The sequence below is a fragment of the Neophocaena asiaeorientalis genome, unplaced genomic scaffold (assembly GCF_003031525.2).
Source record: "Neophocaena asiaeorientalis asiaeorientalis breed wild unplaced genomic scaffold, Neophocaena_asiaeorientalis_V1.1 scaffold248, whole genome shotgun sequence".
In the NCBI taxonomy this organism is placed as follows: Eukaryota; Metazoa; Chordata; class Mammalia; order Artiodactyla; family Phocoenidae; genus Neophocaena; species Neophocaena asiaeorientalis.
The window spans coordinates 794,718-816,749 of record NW_020185320.1 but is presented as its reverse complement, the minus strand read 5'-3'; the positions used below and the strand labels follow the sequence as shown (position 1 = coordinate 816,749).

Sequence of the window (22,032 nt, the reverse complement as noted above, 5' to 3'; positions counted from 1 at the left end):
AAGGAAACACAAGCTTTAAATGATACATCAAACAAGATGGACTTAATTGATATTTATAGGATATTCCATCCAAAAACAACAGAATAAACATTTTTCTCAAGTGCTCATGGAACATTCTCCAGGACAGATCATAACTTGGGTCACAAATCAAGCCTTGGTAAATTTAAGAAAATTGAAATTGTATCAAGTATCTTTTCCGACCACAATACTATGAGACTAGATATGAATTATAGGAAAAGATCTGTAAAAAATACAAACACATGGAGGCTAAAAAATACACTACTTAATAATGAAGTGATCACTGAAAAAATCAAAAAGGAAATCAAAAAATACCTAGAAACAAATGACAATGGAGACACGACGACCCAAAACCTGTGGGATGCAGCAAAAGCAGTTCTAAGAGGGAAGTTATAGCAATATAATCCTACATTAAGAAACAGGAAACATCTCGAATAAACAACCTAAACTTGCACCTAAAGCAATTAGAGAAAGAAAAACAAAAAAACCCCAAAGTTAGCAGAAGGAAAGAAATCATAAAAATCAGATCAGAAATAAATGAAAAAGAAATGAAGGAAACGATAGCAAGGATCAATATTAAAGATGTTAAAAAAAAAAAAACTACAATGAGACATCATCTCACACCAGTCAGAATGGCCATCATCAAAATATCTACAAACAATAAATGCTGGAGAGGGTGTGGAGAAAAGGGAACACTCTTGCACTGCTGGTGGGAATGTGAATTGGTACAGCCACTATGGAGAACAGTATGAAGGTTCCTTAAAAAACTACAAATAGAACTACCATATGACCCAGCAATCCCACTACTGGGCATATACCCTGAGAAAACCTAATTCTAAAAGAATCATGAGGGCTTCCCTGGTGGCGCAGTGGTTGAGAGTCCGCCTGCTGATGCGGGGGACACGGGTTCGTGCCCCGGTCCGGGAAGATCCCACATGCCGTGGAGCGGGTAGGCCCGTGAGCCACGGCCGCTGGGCCTGCGCGTCCGGAGCCTGTGCTCCGCAGCGGGAGAGGCCACAACAGTGAGAGGCCCGTGTACCGCAAAAAAAAAAAAAAAAAAAAAAAAACATGTTTTTTTTTAAAAAAAAAAAAGAATCATGTACCACAATGTTCATTGCAGCACTATTTACAGTAGCCAGGACATGGAAGCAACCTAAGTGTCCATCGACAGATGAATGGATAAAGAACATGTGGCACATATATACAATGGATATTACTCAGCCATAAAAAAAAACGAAATTGAGTTATTTGTAGTGAGGTGGAAGGACCTAAAGTCTGTCATACAGAGTGAAGTAAGTAAGAAAGCGAAAAACAAATACCATATGGTAACACATATATATGGAATCTTAAAAAAATAAAATGGTTCTGAACAACCTAGAGGCAGCACAGGAATAAAAGCACACACATAGAGAATGGACTTGAGGACACAGGGAGGGGGAAGGGTAGGCTGGGACGAAGTGAGAGAGTGGCATTGACATATATACACTACCAAACGTAAGGTAGATAGCTAGTGGGAAGCAGCCGCATAGCACAGGGAGATCAGCTCAGTGCTTTGTGACTGCCTGGAGGGGTGGGATAGGGAGGGTGGGAGAGAAACGCAAGGGGGGGCGGGGATATGGAGATATATGTATACGTATAGCTGATTCACTTTGTTATACAGCAGAAAGTAACACAACAACGTAAAGCAATTATACTCCAGTAAAGATGTTAAAAAAAAAACGTAAAGCAGTTGGAAGCTTCCTGTAATCAGTTAATCAAGATGGAGAAGACCATAAAGCAAATTGCTTACAGAAGGGATAGAGACTAGATGAGGGACAATTTTCCTCATAAAGTTCTGAGGATGCGCAATCCTTAGAGATGCAAGATACAGAATAGAGGCATAGAATTGAGGGACTAGCTTGAAACAGGGGCTTTGGTTAAAACTTCGTATGTGAAACATTCATTTATTTCTTTGCCTTCCACACCCTAAATATAAAACCCGGGAACTAGATGTCCATTCTCCAGAGGGCACCTTCTCTAGGAAAACTGAGAAGTTCAAGAGAAAAGATGATCTCTGAGGCAGTAGATTAAATTTCGCAAAGGTAGTCAAAAGAAATGGCATCCATAAAGCAAGAATTAGAAGTTGGTTCAATCAGCTAACAGGAGTTTCAGAGGTGAAAAAGAAGAATTGGAAGATGTAAACTATCAGAGAAATAATACTAGAGAAATTCCCGGAGATAACAAGTACAAGTTGTCAGACTGAAAATTCCCACTGAGTATCCAATACACTGAATTTTTAAAAATAGACCTAGGGCACATCATTAGAAATTTTGTCCACTAAATTTGAATAATACAAATGAGAAAATAAAGGTCATCTACCAAAAATAAGAATGGCATGGAGTTTCTCATTCATAAGCCTGTATCTGGAGAACATTAGACCAAAACTGTCACAAATATGAGGGAAAATGATTTTCAGAAATTAATGCTCTGTAAAATTATCAGTCAAGTGTGAGGTAAAAGAAAGATATTTGTGTAAATTCATAAATTCAAATAAATTCTCCTTAGGTGCATCTTTTCTAAGGATTCTGCTTGGCAAGATGCTCCAACAAAATAATAGAACTAACCAAGAAAAAGAAAGGGAAGGAAACCCAAAATGGTGGATTCAACCTAAAAATGTGGTGAAGGAGAGTCCCCAAATGGCAGGTCTAGAGAACAATCAGGCCAATGATCAAGAGCAAAGAAGTTGACTCCAAAGCCTTCAAGGAAAAAAGGGGAGGAAAACAAATGAGATACAAAATATAGTAGAACATTTAGAGAAATTAAATGTAAGTGAATGGAAATTGGGCAAAAGAAAAAAAGAGCACTTTGAAAAATTTTCACTCTACAATAAATGAGTACATTCATATAAGTATTGATTTTTGGTCACTTAGAGTAGCACTATATCCATATTGGGAAGACTGGAGAAGAGGAGGTGGGAGTCCCAAAAGAGATAAACCCTCACCAATCAAAACAGGAAGTCAATAGGTAATCTCTCAACTTGATTAATAAGAATATAGTAATATAAGCATATCATTGTAAATAAAAACAACAACTGAAAATAAAGCAAATAAAGACAATAAAAATGATTACTTCCTAAAAGTTCTTATTACAGGAAATAAATCTTGTAACTAGGTGAGGTGATGGATGTTAACTAGACTTATTGTAGTGATCATTTCATAATATATATATATACATATCAAGTCATTATATTGTACACCTACTTGAATTAATTCCTTTTCCTGTGTAGTAGTTAGGATATCAACTTTATACACTGTAAGGATTGTTTGTGTTTGTATTCAGTTTTAGTGTTTGCTTCTTATTTCATCCTTTTTGCTTGTTTATTTTTGAATATATAAAATATTTACGTGAATATTACATCACAAAATTCAAAACTATTTAAAAGTTTATTCAGGGAAGTCTAGTTCCCAGCCCTGTCCCTTCCTCAATTCTCACCTACCTGCTTATATAACCACTTTCATTCGTTTCTAGCTTGTCTTTCCTGTGTTTCTTTTTTGAAAAACCAAGCTGTGTGTGTTTGTATGTGTTCTAATTTCTCCTTTTTTGTTACAAAAAAGGTAGTACACTACATATCCTCTTTTGCACCTTGCTTTCTTTAACAATATATCCTGGAAATCATTCCATATAGTTTCATAAAGATCATTTTTTGTCATTTTCATGGTGGCAAATTATTACATTTTGTGGCAATTCAACTACTCTAAGAGTGGATATTTAGGTCGTTTTCAACATTTTGCTAATACAAATCATTTTGCCAGGAGTAGTTTTGGGCATTTTGTTTTGTATTCGTAAGATGTACCTTCAAAGGCTTAAAAATATTTCTAGTATTTGCCATATGAGATGGTTAAATGCTAGAGAAATCGTTAGGACAGTGAGATCGTTGTCTATCCAAATTCCATCTTCTTCTCTCTACTAACAGAATCCTGATTTAATTATAGACCTCAGTATGTCAACTAGAATACTATATTCTCTACCCACTACTAGGGAGGAAGACTCAACAAGGAGGGGGGGTCTTTTGCCCTTTTCTCCTCTGTACAATTTCTGTGTAAAATTTGAACAAAATGTCTGGAACCCCAGCAGCCATTTTGGACTATGAGGCAACCTCAAAAGCTGGAATCTAAGTGCAAAGGATGGCATAGCAGAAAAATAGGAGACTGTGTTTTGGCCCCAGACTGCCTGCCTCTAGAGTTCTTTACATGAAAGATAAACTTCTATACTGCTTGAGCTATTTATTCGGATTTTTCTTTTAATCAGCCAAATAAAATCTTAGTGATACAGAAACCAGTACCTGAGAGTGGAGTGCCTCTAGGAACTTAAACCAAAATATGTCAAGGCTTAGTGGAGGCAAGCCAGCTGGAAAGCTGATGACCCTTATAATGGGGCAGCCAAACAGTCAAATGCTGATGGACTCCAGTGTTAGGTGATATGGTTGGGATATTCATAATGATACATGTGTTGGCTTTTTCTTGTCACTTTTAGTAAAAACCTAACAGAGAGAAATAAACTCAGACCAGAGCTATCAAGTCTGCAAACTGAGATTAAAAGGAAACACTGCCTTAATGAAAGAAGTGTTCCCTGCCTGAGTTCTTCAATCTAAGTTTAATTAGAGACCCACGGTTCCAAGCCTCCAAGGTACAAAAGCAACCAATGCTTCTGTACTTTCAACAAAAACAGCAATAAGAGGTGTCTGTAAAACTGCAGCCTTAACAAGATTTAAGATGGAAGGTGCATCCTCTGTCAATGACAAGATTGAGGTTTCAGCCTCCCACTGGAGCCATTATTTCAAATGTCCTCCAGACATCAGCCTTGAAGTTGAAAGAGAGTGTTGGAGAGAACACTAAAGCCACAACCAAAAGATGAAACTCTCAGGATTTAGAATTATGTCCCTACAGGAGAGCCAGAATACTACCTCCTTTGAAAATGGATGCCACTGCATCAGCCCAGGACTGTGACCATGAAAACTGTCCCTGCTTCTTTGACTTCTATCTTCCAGAGGAAAACCAGCTGCTTGATGCTCAAGTGTTTACTCTAAAGCAGTTATATCAGAAGTGCTGCAAGGGAGGAAATCTGTTATTGGCTTTCTTCCTCCTTAGATCAGGAGGTCTAGCTGCCATTGGATGGACTTATGACAAGTTCACTCTATCATGACATTTTTCCACCTGGGCCCTGCTGACCACACAGTGTTACCTCAAAATCTCTGATTCCTTTTGAGCCAAAAGTCTTAAATGCTGGTCTTTGACTCTTTTCAAGGTAAGGGGGAAAAATATGCAAAAGAAGATCCCTCTGCCACGATTAGAGTCTGCTTTGCCTTTTTCGAGTAAATCCCCTCGGTGAGATCATCACAAGACTAAATTGAAAGGTTATCTCTTACAGACTTCATGAAGAAGTGAAACCTGAAGGATGGGTAGAATTAAATTAACTATGACTTATTTCAAGTAGAATAAGCAGCATATACAAAGGACTGGAGGAAAGAAGGCTCAGGGCCTGTCCAAAGAAGAATGGACCGGTTTGGCTGAAGCTTCGGGCACAGGTGAAAAGATGCATTTGGACATGGCCTTGAGTGCAAAGTTAAGACACTTGGACATTGTCCTGCAGGTAACAAGGGTTCATAGAAAACAATGAGTGATGTTTGCAAATACTGTTTTTCTACCAGCTATGTAGCAATGCCCACAGCTAATTCATGGAGTCAGCTAGGACCCATAGAAAACTGCACGAGTTCAACTGAGGACAGTGAATAAGCAAAATGGAGTGAATCCCTGTCAAACCAGCAAGTCCTTTTAGTGCTCCCCAGCACGGGCAGCAATGGCATTGTGAAAATGAGGTCAACTCTGCCTATTTGGAAAAACTCTTCCATCTTTATGTCTACAGAATAAGACTAACCAATTTGGGGACTTAGGTAGCCTATGATGCATTATCCTTGCCAATTGAGAACTTTTAAAAATCTTGCTTTTTTTCTCTCCATCATAGTAAGTCAGCATTATTTGATAGTAGGTCAGCATTATTTGATGGTAGGTCAGCACTGTTAAACATCTAGGAGCGGGCTCCCCTGGTGGCGCAGTGGTTGAGAGTCTGCCTGCCGATGCAGGGGACACGGGTTCGTGCCCCGGTCCGGGAGGATCCCACGTGCCGCGGAGCGGCTGGGCCCGGGCCATGGCCGCTGAGCCTGCACGTCCGGAGCCTGTTGCTCCGCAAGGGGAGAGGCCACAACAGTGAGAGGCCCGCGTACCGCAAAAAAAAACAACAAAAAACAAACAAACAAAAAAAACATCGAGGAGCATCAAGAGTGAGATGTGTGACTCGCCAATGTAGATTAAAATCTGTGCAAATACATGACCATTTATAAATATGTTCGAATTGCCTAAATAAATACAAAAACAGAAGCTCTCCTAGGTGTACTAAGCAACCTTGATTTTTATTTTTATTTTTTTGCATCAATTTGTATAGTACATTCTCTACAAGCCTTAATCGAGCTAGGATAAAAAATGTCTTTCTTTGGTCTCATTTATATCCATCAGATTGTGTTACCTCCCTCTGGCAATGTCCAAGGATTTCTCTGCATTTTAAACAATGTGATCCTGAAATGTGGTGTAACCTCAGGTGACTTGGTGAACAACCATCAACCCCACATCAGTGTAGTCATCTCAGCCTCTGAACTGTCAGCTCCAGATTATAAATTTGATCTACTTGTTCACAAAACTAGCTCATAGAGAGAGAAGTCAGGTCTTGCTTTAAAAGGGGATTAGCAGCAAAGATGGATTCAAGTGCAAAAAGAGTATTAAAAAATAATGAAACCAAAATATATATTATCAACGCCTCTCTAAGCAACAGAATAAATTATCCTAACATGAGTGCAACAGGAGTATTGCTCTTTGCTAGAGTTTGCCTTTCTCTCTCTCATTCACTCTGTTTATCGTTTACCTTTCTCCTGTTTGGTACAGTACATTCTTTTAAATTACATGTTGCCAAGGGCAAAGATAGTTTTTGCTGGTACTTTCCTACCTCTGGAGGGAAACAAGGGTGAGTGTCATTTGAAGGTAGACAGCATCTTATTCGTACTGTTGGAAACCTTGCACACTGCAGACTTGATAAAAGCTCTAAAAATAAGGAAGAATTCTACTTCTACTTTCAGTGGTACCATCAAGATCAATGTCCATGGTTATAATGAGAATAAAAATTTTAACTCCATAATTCCAGAGTTTGTGTTCCCATAAACACATAAAAATCCTTCTGTACTCAGGCGTTTGACTAGTTTGATGTAACCTTGTAAAAAAGGTGAAAGCTCCGATTATCTTTTTCCCTCCACAAAATCATACTTTCTACTCCTAAAAGGAATGCATAGCCATCAATCAGAAGTTAACTAGATATTTTCTTTTCAGTTTAAAAGATTTTTAAATTAATAATGTTCTCTAAATTATGGAATTTTCCTCTTTGGGCTAACACACTGTGTAATGTGGAGATAAAGATGATCGTCTATTACAGAAACCTAGGAGCTCTTACTGGGTTACCAGATATTGTGGATTGATTTGTGTCCCCCAAAAAGATATGTTGAAGTCCCAGTCCCTTGTTCCTGTAATGTGATTTTGTTCAGAAACAGGATCTTTGCAGATGTAATTCAGTTAAGAAAAGGTCGTTAGAGTGAGCCCTAATCCAACATGACTAGTGTCCTTATAAGAAGAGAAAAATGCCATGTGAAGAGTCAGACACACAGCAGGAAGGCCATGTGATGACAGAGGCAGAGATTGGAGTGATGCAGCTACAAGCCAAGGAATGCCAGGGATTGCTGGCCACCATCAGGAGCTAGGAAGAGGCAAGGAAGGATTCTACGCAGAGTTTCATATGAAGCATCACCATGCCAACACCTTGATTTTGAACTTGTAGTCTCAAGAACTGTGAGGGAATAGATTTCTGTTGTTTTAAGCCATCTAGTGTGTGGTACTTTGTTACAATACTCTGGGAAATACAACAGGCAATGAGCTAGTTGGGACCAATTACATCCCCTTTTCCCAGCTGGAGGGACTGCACCTGAACTGGACATCTCATGGGACAGAGACATCACAGCCTCCAGGTGCTGGGCAGCTAACATTTCCCTACATTACATGCCTTAAACAGCTGTTTGTCTCCTGTTTTACTAGGTACTCTTACTCTACCCCCATTAAAAGGTCGAGCAAACGGAGGAGGAGTTGTCCTGTGGGAGCACAGTCTCAAAATGAGTGCCACTATGCCCAGGCCAAGCACAGAATGCTGAGGACACAAGAGATGTGTGCAAGCTGCTGACCTTCCACTCATGAGTGCCAGCCTGCACCAAGTGACACAACTGGATCTTGATCCAAGCCCTTTGCAGGACACATTATGAATTCAAAAAAATCTGACATTCCATTTACACACTGAGTAACAGATAGACAGTGTGGAAGTACAAAGCCCATATCCTTGAGTCATGGTGCTTGGCTTTGGAATTGACTCCTCTTTACCAGCAATGTAGCCTTGGGCAATGTATTAACCTCTTTGGCCTTAGTTTCCTTATCTATAAAATGAAGATAATAAAAAATAATAAGAATTTGTTCTGGGTGTCCTTGAGAAGGGTAAATGAAAACAAAATCCATGTAAAGAGGTGAACACAATTAGACGCAAGCATTAATTGCGTTGATTGATATTCTTTTACCTGCTCTGAGCACTAACTAAGAATTTATTTCTCATGACTGATGATGCGTCTCCAGCCGCCCAGCATGCCAAGCCTCTGTTTTCCTGCAAGTATCACACTGACAAATTTCAGTGGCTCATCATTTTTCCTTGCATGCAGTTGTTCTGGGGCTTCATGTCCTCAAGGACAGCCATGTTATCTGTTTCCATTATTTTTCCAAAATCAATAGGCAAAATATTTACTTAAATTTTTGTACTTGAAAACAGCACAGTCTGAACGACTCTGAGCTCCCTCAAATGCATATGAATGATGATTGGTGAATATCAGGTAAGTATTGTCACCACCAGTCATTCAGTTGCTTTCTCACTCAACTAAGAACAATGAGCCACCATATCCCAAGACAGTTTTAAACTGTCTTTACTTTCAGTCATATATAAAATTTGCATTCTTTTAACTAAATTCCAATCAAAATGTTTATAATCCAGCAAAAACTAATGTTTAAAAAATAAAATATCGAGGAGATTCGTTCAAGATGGTGGAGTAGAAGGACGTGCACGCACTCCCTCTTGCAAGAGCACAGGTATCACAACTAACTGCTGAACAGTCATCGACAGGAAGACACTGACACTCACCAAAAAATATACCCCACATCCAAAGACCAAGGAGAAGCTGCAATGAAACGGTAGGAGAGGCACAATCACAATAAAATCAAATCCCATAGCGGCTCGGGCTTCGGTCGGAGCGCAGGGAGAAGACTGGGGTTGGCGGCGTGAACACAGCCTGAAGGGATTAGTGCACCACGGCTAGCCGGGAGGAAGTCCGGGAAAAGGTCTTGAGCTGCCGAAGAGGTAAGAGACTTTTTCTTACCTCTTTGTTTGCTGGTGCACGAGGAGAGGGGATTAAGAGCGCTGCTTAAAGGAGCTCCAGAGACGGGCGCGAGCCGCGGCTAAAAGCGCGGACCCCAGAGACGGGCAGGAGACGCTAAGGCTGCTGCTGCCGCCAACAAAAAGCCTGGGTGCGAGCACAGGTCACTAACCACACTTCCTTTCCGGGGAGCCTGTGCAGCCCGCCACTGCCGGGTTCCCAGGATCCAGGGACAACTTCCCCGGGAGAACGCACGGCGCGCCTCACGCTGGTGCAACGTCACGCTAGCCGCTGCCGCCGCAGGCCCGCCCCGCACGCCGTGCCCCTCCCTCCCCCCAGGCCTGAGTGCGCCAGAGTCCCCGAGTCAGCGGCTTCTTTAACCCCGTCCTGTCTGAGCGAAAAACAGACGCCCTCCGTCGACCTAGACGCAGAGGACGGGCCAAATCCAAAGCTGAACCCCTGGGAGCTGTGAAAACAAAGAAGGGAAAGGGAAATCTCTCCCAGCATCCTCAGAAGCAGCGGATTAAAGCTCCACAATCAACTTGATGTACCTGCATCTGTGGAATACCTGAATAGACAACGAATCATCCCAAATTGAGGAGGTGGACTTTGAGAGGAAGATTTATGATTTTTTCCCCGTTTCCTCTTTTTGTGAGTGTGTATGTGTATGCTCCTGTGTGAGATTTCGTCTGTATAGCTTTGCTTCGACCATTTGTCCTAAGGTCCTATCCGTCCGTTTTTTTTTTTTAATTTTTTTTCTTAATATTTTTTTTTAATTTAATAACTTTATTATATTTTACTCTATTTCGTTTTACTTTATCTTTTTTCCTTCCTTCCCTCCTTCCTTCCTTCCTCCCTCCCTCCCTCCTTCTTTTCTTTCTTTCCTTCTTTCCTTCTTTTCTTCTTAATTTCTTCCTTCCTTCCTTTCTTTCTTCCTACTTTTACTAATTATTTCTCTCAACTTATTCTCACTTTTATTCTGAGCCGTGTGGATGAAAGACTCTTGGTGCTACAGCCAGGAGTCAGTGCTGTGTCTCTGAGGTGGGAGAGACAACTTCAGGACACTGGTGAACAAGAAACCTCCCAGCTCCACATAATATGAAACAGCGAAAAACTCCCAGAGATCTCCATCTCAACACCAGCACCCAACCTCACTCAATGACCAGCAAGCTACAGTGCTGGACACCCTATGCCAAACAACTAGCAAAACAGGAACACAACCCCATCCATTAGCAGAGAGGCTGTCTAAGATCATTATAAGTCCACAGACACCCCAAAACACACCAACAGATGTGGACCTGCCCACCAGAGAGAAAAGATCCAGCCTCATCCACCAGAACACAGGCACTAGTCCCCTCCACCAGGAAGCCTACACAACCCATTGAACCAACCACTGGGGACAGACTGAGAGATTACTACAGGCAACTCTATGCCAATAAAATGGACAACCTGGAAGAAATGGACAAATTCTTAAAAAGGTATAACCTTCCAAGACTGAACCAGGAAGAAATACAAAATATGAACAGACCAATCACAGTAAAGAAATTGAAACTGTGATTAAAAACCTTCCCATAGGGGCTTCCCTGGTGGCACAGTGGTTGACAGTCCGCCTGCCGATGCAGGGGACACGGGTTCATGCCCCGGTCCGGGAAGATCCCACATGCCGCGGATCGGCTGGGCCCATGAGCCATGGCCGCTGAGCCTGCGCGTCTGGAGCCTGCGCTCTGCAACAGGAGGGGCCACAACAGTGAGAGGCCCGCGTACAGCAAAAAAAAAAAAAAAAAAACTTTATAGATTTTCTCATATAAATCTTGTAAATGTTTTGTTAGATTTATAACTAAGTATTTTATTTTGGGGAATGCTAAAGCAAAATAGCATTTTTGCTTTATTTATTATGTGTTTTTAATTTCAAATTCCATTGTTCATTGCTGGTATATAGAAAAATGACTGACTTGTGTATATTACCCTGTATCCTACAACCTTGCTATAATTGCTTACTTATTCCAGTAGGGAGTAAGTTGGTTGATTCTGTTGGATTTTCTGTATAGACAGTTGTGTCATTTATAAACAAAGACAATTTTTAGTTCTTCCTTCCCAATCTATGTATCTTTTATTTCCTTTTCTTGTCTTATTGTGTTAGGAAGGACTTCCGGTACAATTTTGAAAAGGAGTGGAGAGAGGGGATATCCTTGTGCTGCTTCTGATCTTAATGGAAAAACTTCTCCACAGGTACAGTAGGAGGAGGAGAGCTTCAGTCCAGCTCCTCTGATTCTTTTCTCCAACCCATCTCTTTTTACATTCTTACTCTTCTCCCCTTCCCTCAACCTCAGGATCCTTTAACACCTTTTTGCTTCCCAGCTGCACCCAAACCAAGCCTGTTTCTTTCTCTTCTCAACTTTCAAAGCAGGTTTTGCCCATCTGATTTCTCTTCTGGATCACTAGATGTGGCTGGAGGTGGAGTGAGATGGGGTGGGGGGAAAAGCCCCTATTAGAGTCTGACCTCAGGTTGGGTTGTCTACAAGACAGGCTGAACTTTCACATTGCCAGATCAGACCTTTTTTTTGACATATCCCCTGTTTTACTATTGTGCTACAAAACAAAAGAAAACCTCTGTCTTTTTTTCGGCACCTTTTGAGGTACGTTCAAAAGGGCTTTCTTGGTTTTTTGTACTTGGGTATATTTCAAGCCCCAGAAATGGGAGTAGACAAGAGGAGGGAGAACACAACCCTGCCACATGTATATTATGGTTGTTATCATTAAAATTAAATTTATAAAACAATCTTTAATTATATGCTAACTTAAAATTAAAATTTTTACTTGAATAACAAAATAATTATTTTAATCCCTGAACAAATTATAAAAGTATATTCTGTGCAAGTGGTTCAAGCATCAAAATAATTGGACTATTCTGGACACTAGGACTACTCTGATATGTCCTATCAAACAACTGACTGTATCTCTTTGACATTTCTGAAGAACTTTATTTCTTGCTATCACTGATTTTTAATTTTTGCTTTGCAAATTGAAAAAGTGAGAAAGGAAGCAAAGTGTTAAAAACTATAGTGAAAAGAAGCTAGAAAACATTCTATATGTATGTGTCTTACTGTTACTATTGTTGACAATGAGACTGACTTTGTAGACCACTGCAAAGGACTGAACTGTGTCCCCCTAAAATTCATATGTTGAAGCCCTAACCCCTCATGTGACTGTATTGGAAAAAGGGCCTCTAAGAAGGCAATTAAGGTTAAACGAAATCATAAGGATGAAGCTCTGACCCCATAGAACTGGTATCCTTGTAAAAGGGAAGTGACACCAGAGATCTCTCTCTCTCTCTCCACCATGTGAGGACACAAAGAAGCACGGCCGTCTACAAGCCAGGAAGAAGGCTCTCACCAGAAACCAAACCCTGCTAGAACATGGATCTTGGGCTTCCCAGCCTCCAGAACTATGAGAAAATAAATTTCTTTTGTTTAAGCCACCCAGTCTATGTTATTTTGTTATGGCAGCCTGAGACGACTTAGACAACCACTGAATATATGTCAGGGTAAAAGGAGGGTTGCACAATATGAACAGCTTGAGAAAACCAGTTCTAAGACAAAATTACCTTCAAGAAAATACATTGTATCTGAGTCTCCAACAATATTTTGGTTTTCTTTTTAACACATTAAGGAATCATTTGGAGAAGTTTCAAAAAACACAGATTTCTCAGCCACAGCCTCAGAGATTTTGATTCAGTAGATCTAGGGCAGAATTTGATTTTATTGATTTTTTTTTTTTACATGTCCCCAGATGATTCTGATGCAAAGTCAGAGTTAGAAACCACTGCACCAGGGAAGCACCTCAGAAATAAGAATCATAATGAATGTAATCCCCTCCTCTCATGTTTTCTCCTCTCCCCACAAACCTGTCTATTCCCTGCCCACTTCTTTTCTTACTAGTAAAATTAATTTTAAATTAATCAGAATATTGAATTGGAATCAATATGTGGAAATTTTCTGATGAAGAAGAAACCTGCTACTCTCTGGTCCAACAATTAGACACTATGCACAAGAGGAGGACACAAACCTCAGGAAGCCACTGAATCAATTCTGGCTGCTCAGCAGGTCTGTGACTGATCTCTAGATAACCTGTATCCAAAAATGGCCTTTGGGGTTAGTCTATTTACTTTCTTTTCACCTTTGCATTTTAAAACCATAGTTTTCATCTCCCAGCCTAGAAACAAGTGAAAATTCCAACATTCCTCTTCCCTCCTGCCTCTCCTCTCCAGCTGGTTACCAAATCCTATTGACTTTTCCTTTTAAGTCTCTCTCAAATACTTCCCTACCTCTGTATCTATCCACAACCTCTACCTTCTTCCAGATTACTATAATTTCACACATAATTATTATAATAGCTCTGGTTTTCCTTGCTTGCAGTCTTGACTTTCTATGATCTAATCCAGATTAAGGTCCTTCAAACCGCTTACAATGGTGGACGGGGCTCTTCCTCCTTTCAGGCTTAACTTCCACAGCATTACCCCAGCCCTGACCCATAAACACAGACCCAGGACCAGTCACGCTGAGCTATTTTATTCTCTAAACACTGTAGCTTATGACTCAAATGAATTCACACATTCGCTATTGTAAACCAACCTTCTGCTTGGAATATGACTTCCCCAAAACCTGTACAATCTGACTCATCACTCATTCCAGGCCATCCTCCATTCTGCCTCCTCTGTGTAATGCTCCTGAACTTCCCCTGTAAGAAGAGAAAATAAACAGACAAACAATCAAAACAAACATAGTTGTTGTGAATAACTCAAATCTCTGGATAGGCCTGTCCTTGATAAGATAAAAGAGTATGGGGAAGTAAAAATCCCGCCTTGAATTTGTGCCTCTAGAGCCTGGAAAGCAAAAAGCCTAATAAGCCATGATGAAGGGAGAATGTGGTGTCTGAGAGGCAGCTCTGCAGACTTTGTCTCCCCGGCAGTGCCCCACCATGCACACTTTCCCCCACCGTGCACCACAGCCCTGAGGGGAAGGCTTGCACCATCTCCCAAGGGAGGCTAAGTAAAGAGAACAACAGCAAAAACAAAGAGAGTAACGTAGAGAAGATGAAACAAAACAAAACAGTACAACAAAAGAAAATGGGAATACCATCTGGAAAGCTCAAGAAGAATATACTCCTAAAGAGGATCTAATGAAGGATAAAGCTGTAACACCAGGGACCCTCACACACAATGTGAGGACAAAGGAATGAGTTGAACATTCGATGAGAGAAAGGCACTACATTTAACATATTTGAAGTTCCTAGAGCTGAAATTTTGAGAGGGGCTCTCAGGGGAAACTCGATTTATTTCCTTTCCAAGGACTCACTTTGGGAAGTACTTGTTGATAATAGTTTCCAGAGTCTGCTGTAGCTAAATTTAAAAGAAAAATTTTTTAACACCAACCCTTTCTGATAGGACTGTGGCCTCTTCTCTCTGTATAGATAGATACATGACACACATGGAATTCTCATGCTGGTCCAGTCACCTGTGAATTCAAGAATTTGCTAAAGTAGGTTTCAAGCCCTGTCAGACATGCATTCTTTGTGCTCCAAACTCAAAGAATTATGCCTCCTTCAGCTTTTACTTCCCATTTCAGAATCCCCCTATTTAATACAAGCTCATTCTCTTTCTGTCTCCAAGGATCCTAAATGTTTCCATCACATCAGGCTTTGTATTGATCTTTAAGGAAGAGGCTAATGAAAAAAGTACCAACTCTGGAGTCAGGAGAACTGGAATCTAATCCAGGCCCTGCCTCTGACCAGATATGCGATTTTGGAACAGGACATATACATCTTTCTTTCTTTTCTCAGCCATATTATCATCCATACAAAAAGACATATTAACGTCCAAGGTGTCCAATTTTGTCTAAAATTCTCTGGGATCTGATAAATAAACATATCAAATATGCCCATGTTGAGAGAGAGAGAAACACCTCCATTTACTAGCAACGGCCTTGAGTAAGTCAAGTCATCTCCTAACTTCTCTAGGCCTCACTACTGGTGTCAGATTGCCTGGTTTTAAACCCCCGTTTTGCCACTTACTGGCTACAAAGATTTGGGAATATTATTTAACCTCTTTGAACCAGTCTACCAATCTAAAAGATGAGGATAATAGGGACTTCCCTGGTGGTCCAGTGGTTGAGAATCTGTCTTCCAATGCAGGAGACACGGGTTCGATCCCTGGTCGGGGAACTAGGATCCCACATGCCGCGGGGCAACTAAGCCCACGCTGCAACTACTGAGCCCATGCACCACCACTACAGAGCCCACACACCACAACTACTGAGCCCACGCACTCTGGAGCCTGCATGCCACAACTAGAGAGAAGCCCGCATGCCACAACTAAGACCTGACGCAGCCAAAAATAAACAAATAAATATTTTTTTAAAAAAGACGAGGATAATAATGGCCCTTTCCCCATAAGGCTGTTGCAAAGATTAAATGAGTTAATATACATAGCATGTTTAGAGCAGTGCTGCAAATAGTAAGAGCTCAATAAATGTCAGCTATTATTATCATCCTTGTCATTATAAAATGAGAATAACAACCTGCTTTGACTTCTTCCTATGATTCATGAGGGTCAACTGAGATAATGTATATCAAAGTGATTTGTAAATTTAAAAGTGCTATTTAAAGTTAAGGAATCATACAAATGTTCAACAACTGGTGACTGGACTTTAAAATATGTGCCGTATACAACTACTATGGAGAACAGTATGGAGGTTCCTTAAGAAACTAAAAACATAACTACCATATGATCCCACTCCTGGGCATATATCTGGATAAAATCATAATTCAAAAAGATACATGCACCCCAATGTTCATTGCAGCACTATTTACAATAGCCAAGACATGGAAGCAACCTAAATGTCCATTGACAGAGGAATGGATAAAGAAGATGTGATACATATATACAATGGAATATTACTCAGCCATAAAAAAGAATGAAATAATGCCATTTGCAGCAACCTGGATGGACCTAGAGATTATCATACTAAGTGAAGTAAGTCAGACAGAGAAAGACAAATATCATATGATATCACTTATATGTGGAATCTTAAAAGAAAATGATACAAATGAACTTATTTACAAAATAGAAACAGACTCACAGACTTCAAAAACAAATTTATGGTTACCAAATGGGAAATGTGGCTGGGGGGGAGGGGTAAATTAGGAGTTTGGGATTAACATATACACACTACTATATATAATATAGATCATCATATACAGTTCCTACTGTATAGCACAAGGAACTCGACTCAATATTCTCTAATAACCTATATGGGAAAAGAATCTGAAGAAGAATGGATATATGTATATGTATAACTGAATCACTTTGCTGTACACCTGAAACTAACACAACGTGGTAAATCAACTATACTCCAATATAAAATAAAAAATTAAATTTAAAACAAAATAAAATATGTGCCATATTTGTACAATGGAAAACAATTCAGCAACTGATAGGAACTACTGGTACATACTACATACTGATGAACCCAAAGACATTGTGCCAAGTAAAAGAAGCCAGACACAGAATATTGTGTGTTCATATGTGCTGATCTTCAAATTTACAGAAACAGAAAGCAGCTCAGTGGCTGCCTAGGACAGGGGTGGGAGGAGGGAAATTGACTGTAAACAGCCATGAAGGAACGTTTTAGGGCACTGGAGATGTTCTACAACTGGACTGTGGTGATGGCTGCACAACTTCATAAAGCTAATAAAACCACTGAACTGTATACTCACAATGGGTGAACGCTACGTTGTATAAATCATACCTCAATCAAGCTATTAAACTAAATAAATAAATACAAAGTGAAGGTGTTATTGTCACCTAATATGTTATATTGTAAACCCTGTTTCTCTTTAAAGAAATGATTTGACATTGCTCAGTTTTGAAGACAAAGTGCTTTGAAAGTTGTCAATTTCTACACAAAGTAGTAATATTACTGATAAAAATAAATAATAATAAACACATTTTTAGGTACTCTCTTATCCCCCAGACCCCCATCCTCACAGTCAAATACTGCCACAGGAATCCCTTGCTTCATGAGCCTGAGTTCCACAGCCCACTCATTCCCATAACCAAGCTTTCTTTGGAGCTCCATCAGCCCACCTCTGGAACACACTCCAATGGAATGAAAAAGAATAAGCCTTAGAGCAGTCATGGGTTCAAACCTTAGCTCAGCACATACCACCTATATGACCACCAGCAATGTACTTACCCTTGAGCGCCTCCTTTTCCCAAGGGCCAGAAGAGAGCCACTGAGGTAGAAAGATCAGCCCTACACTGAGAAAGCCTAGTTGTCCTCTGCACATCTTTCCAAATCCAGCTGAGCCCCAATTCCTCCACCTAGGCTTCTCTGCTCCTTCAGCTTTTCCATGAAGTCATCCATGGTAGTACCTTCCCCAGCCTTGACTTTGAGCTCCTTGAGGGCAGGGACCCGGTCCTACATATATTATTTCAAACTTCCAGGTTGGAGGTGTGCAAGAAATATTTATTGAAAATAACCTATTTCTACTCACCACTGAGTGAGCTGCTTCTCATGGTCACTTTCAATGAAGAAGGGTTGACCATGAGCCCCTGTCAATACCTCTAGAGCCTGAGGGTTTGTTCCTTGCTATGTTTGTTCTAACCAACCTAGTCTGCCTTACTTACTTCTTCATGGGAACAGGTGTTAACGTGTGCTAACGTGGAGAAAGAGCCAGCCTGTTGCCAGAGCAAGGAGCTTTTTCCTAGTGCAAGGACAACTGTTCCTGTAAAGTTGGGACTCTGATGACATAGTCTAATCAATTAAGTTAATCAACCTAGATTTATTATTTTGCTCCCCATATCCTGAGTTTGGTGAACACCATTGGCCAATCAAGTCAATACATAAATATTTTTAAAGAGAAAATGCTTTCATTCAAAAGCATTGCTGGACACTTGTCATTTGAATACTTGGTGGACAATATTTGTCACTCCTAGGCTCATCTCTACACAGCCCTTCCCTGGAATCCCTCCCAGTGGAGGAAGTATACTTTTCATTCAGTTGACATCAGACTCAGTCATGTGACTTGCTTTAACAAATGGAATGGGAGCAGAAATGATCAATCTTATAATTAAGCAAAAACTTTAAGAAGCATTGTGATGTTCTGCCATGACTCTTCCCTCCACCTAAGAATGGTCTGGCTCCATCAGCCTGTGTCCCAGGACAAACATGTGGAGTGAACCTGCTAATCCACAGCTAATAGGCACTGCGGGCAAGATACAAACATTTGCTGTAATAAACCACTGAGATTTGCGGGTTATGCTTTGTGACCATAGCGGAACTTACTGAGAGCTGACTAATACAGGAAGCTAACTGTAGACATCTCATACTCCTCCTCTGGCTTTTGTCACAACATAAATCTAGAAAGCAATCGGAAGCTCATTCTTTGAAATCAACAGTAAAAGAGATGAGAGCTATGTCATACGGTTATTGGGATTGTTTGGTAGGCTATCATGTGGAAAGCATCTAGGATTCTGTGAGCTCAATTACTGTGAGCTCCTCCCCATTATAACTCCTTCCCTTCTCACTTTATTCCTACTTCCACGGTGGAGGTAGGAAATTACAGATAAATGTCTACTAGGGTCTTGACTTTTCTCCGTACTACTGCTGGGATGAACAAGTCATACACAGTCCCCTACCTTAAGAAGCTTCTAGGCCATCTTCTGGTAGGAAAATGTGCATACTTGCTCCCTCAGATGTTGAAGTAAGTGTCCAGCATCCACGTGGAAAGTTAACAAATGTGACTGGGATATGCCTCGGAAGCAACGCATTGTTCATCATTTTTTCCACTTCCCACCACTACCAACCACCACCCCCATGTCCAGCTAATACTCCCTGGTACTCAGGCTGGAGTAGATTCCCCCCACTTTGCATTCCCACCCCTCCCTGTACTTCCCCTTTTGCCCAACTATTACTTTGGATTGGACTTACAGTTTGTGAATCAGTCTTTCCATCAGATGCTAAGTTCTGTGAGAGAAGAAACTATATTTTCTTTATTGTATTCCCAGAAGCTGGCTCATGTCTGGAACATGGTACTCATTTATCAACATTTTTTGAATGAATAAATTTGATCAGTTAATTCCTTCATAATGACTTTTGAGTTCACACCGAAAGTTGATGAGTTTGCTATGCCATGTGCTCAGGGCTCCAACTCAATCCTTATAGATATTTTTTAAACTGACAAGGAGCTCTCCACGTGAAATCAGTATGTGATTTACATATACCTACAATCTTAAAGCACTCATAGAACCTTGTGGAAATTCAAATGGGCAATCCACCAGCTGAATTATCAGCTCCTAATTAAGCAGATGTTGGCTTTCATTAAAACTGGTAAAATATATCCCAGAAGTTCATTCATAGCTTGAGAATAACCATGAACTTCAAGAAGCTGAAATCTGCTAAAGCAGGGGTGTTCTGAGGTATGTTCAGCAGAGTTTCCAAGTGTATGATACATGTTTCCATAGTTGCCTACACGGTAATAACCAAAGAATAGATAAGCTAATTTCCTAAAAAAGAATAGAATAGAATGGAAAGAATAGAATCTCCTTCATCTCTTGGAAGGACTCCAGAGTTGCCAGAGTATGACCAGGTCCTTGCTCCTGGGATATCTACAAAACTTTGATTCTGTGAGTTTCTTTTTAATGATGAGGAATGATTCTTGTTCTGTTTATTTTTACATAACACCTCTATCATCAAACATATTTCAAAATGATGATTTGGATTGGTACAGCCACTGTGGAAAACAGCATGGAGTCTTCTCAAAAAAAACTTAAAACAGGACTACCACGTGACCCAGCAATGCCATTCCTGGGTATATCTGAAAAAAACAAAAACACTAATTCAAAAAGATACATGCACCCCAATGTTCATAGTAGCATTATTTAAAATTGCCAAGATATGGAAGCAACCTAAGTGTCAACAGATGAATGGATAAAGAAGATGTGGTGCATATATATATACAATGGAATACCACTCAGCCATAAAAAAGAATGAAATTTTGTCATTTGCACGGATGGATTTGGAGGACATTATGTTAAGTGAAATAAGTCAGACAGAGAAAGGAAAATACTGTATGATATCACTTATATGTGGAATCTAAAAAATACAACAAACTAATGAATAATACAAAAAAGAAGCAGAATCACAGATAAAGAGAACAAACTAGTGGTTACCAGTGGGGAGAGGGAAGGGAGAGGGGCAATATAAGGGTAGATGGAAAAGGGGGGTTATTATGGGATTGTATGAAATCACATGTGTGAAACTTCTGAAAATTGTAAAGTACTATAGAATTTAAAGAATCCTTCTAAATACTATATGATATCACTTACACGTGGAATCTTGAAAATACAAAAAACTAGTGAATATAACAAAAGAAAAAGCAGACTCACAAATATAGAGAACAAACTAGTGGTTACCAGTGATGGCAGGGGGCAATATTGGGGTAGGGAAATAGGAAGTACAAACTATTAGGTGTAAGATAGGCTCAAGGACATATTGTACACACAGGGAATATAGCCAATAATTTTATAATAACTGTAAATGGAAAGTAAACCTTTAAAATTGTATTAAAATAAAAAATTTTAATACAAATAAATAAAATGAAATCAGATTTTTAAAAAAGAGTATTTCATTCAATAAAAAATTTTAAATAGAGGAAAAAATTTAAAAATTTTTTTAAAATTCCAATGACTTGGAAACATCGCCTTTCCTTGGTGGAAAAAAAAATCCTTCCATCCCATCCTCCTGTTAGGCATCAGTCAGCTTAAGCCTTTTCTCTTAGTTTCAAAGGATTAGCAGAAGCAAAGTACAATTCAGGACTTTGGTTTTCCAACTTTCTCTGGTTCAGTGAAATTCTCCTTCATACCCATCACCCAGTCCATGCTGATCCTGAGAGGCACTCCAGAAAGCAGGAAGAAGGGTACACATGCTTGCTTTCTGAATTGAAGAAGGATTTTGTTTGCTTTAGAATTGCCAAGCTACTAGAAGAAAATCACATCAATTTAGCCATGAGGCTACACACAGTAAAGGCAAGCGTGAGGCAGGTATTTGGGGAACCACATGGTTTGTCTGCAGAAGTTCCAATGACCTTTCAACTCAAAGATTATATCAAGCTGTCTGCAAATCACATTGTCTATGTAAAATTTTCTCTTTCATTTTATGGCTCCCATGTCTCCTCTCCCATCTGCCAGGGCTGTGGTTCAAATAATCTGCTTTTTTTCCTGAAATATCATGGCATAAATCTACATAAAGCCTCAAGGTTTCAGAGCTACCCAGGTTCCAGACAGTTAGTAATCCACTAGCCCTCGGGAAGCCTCCTTCAGCCGGGCCAGGATTCTATAAAGTCCCTCCCAAGTTAAATTCTCTGGCCTCGCGGCAGGTGGATACTCAGAACACTTGGAAGAGCACGGAAGCTCCTGCCAA

At 40.0% G+C, this 22,032-nt stretch overlaps 1 pseudogene; it reads right to left on the bottom strand.

Annotated features, from left to right (window-relative positions):
- Positions 1 to 17,899, bottom strand: part of LOC112392178 (40S ribosomal protein S6 pseudogene) — an 86,402-nt pseudogene extending 68,503 nt beyond the window's left edge.
- Between the last annotated feature and the right edge of the window lie 4,133 nt (positions 17,900 to 22,032).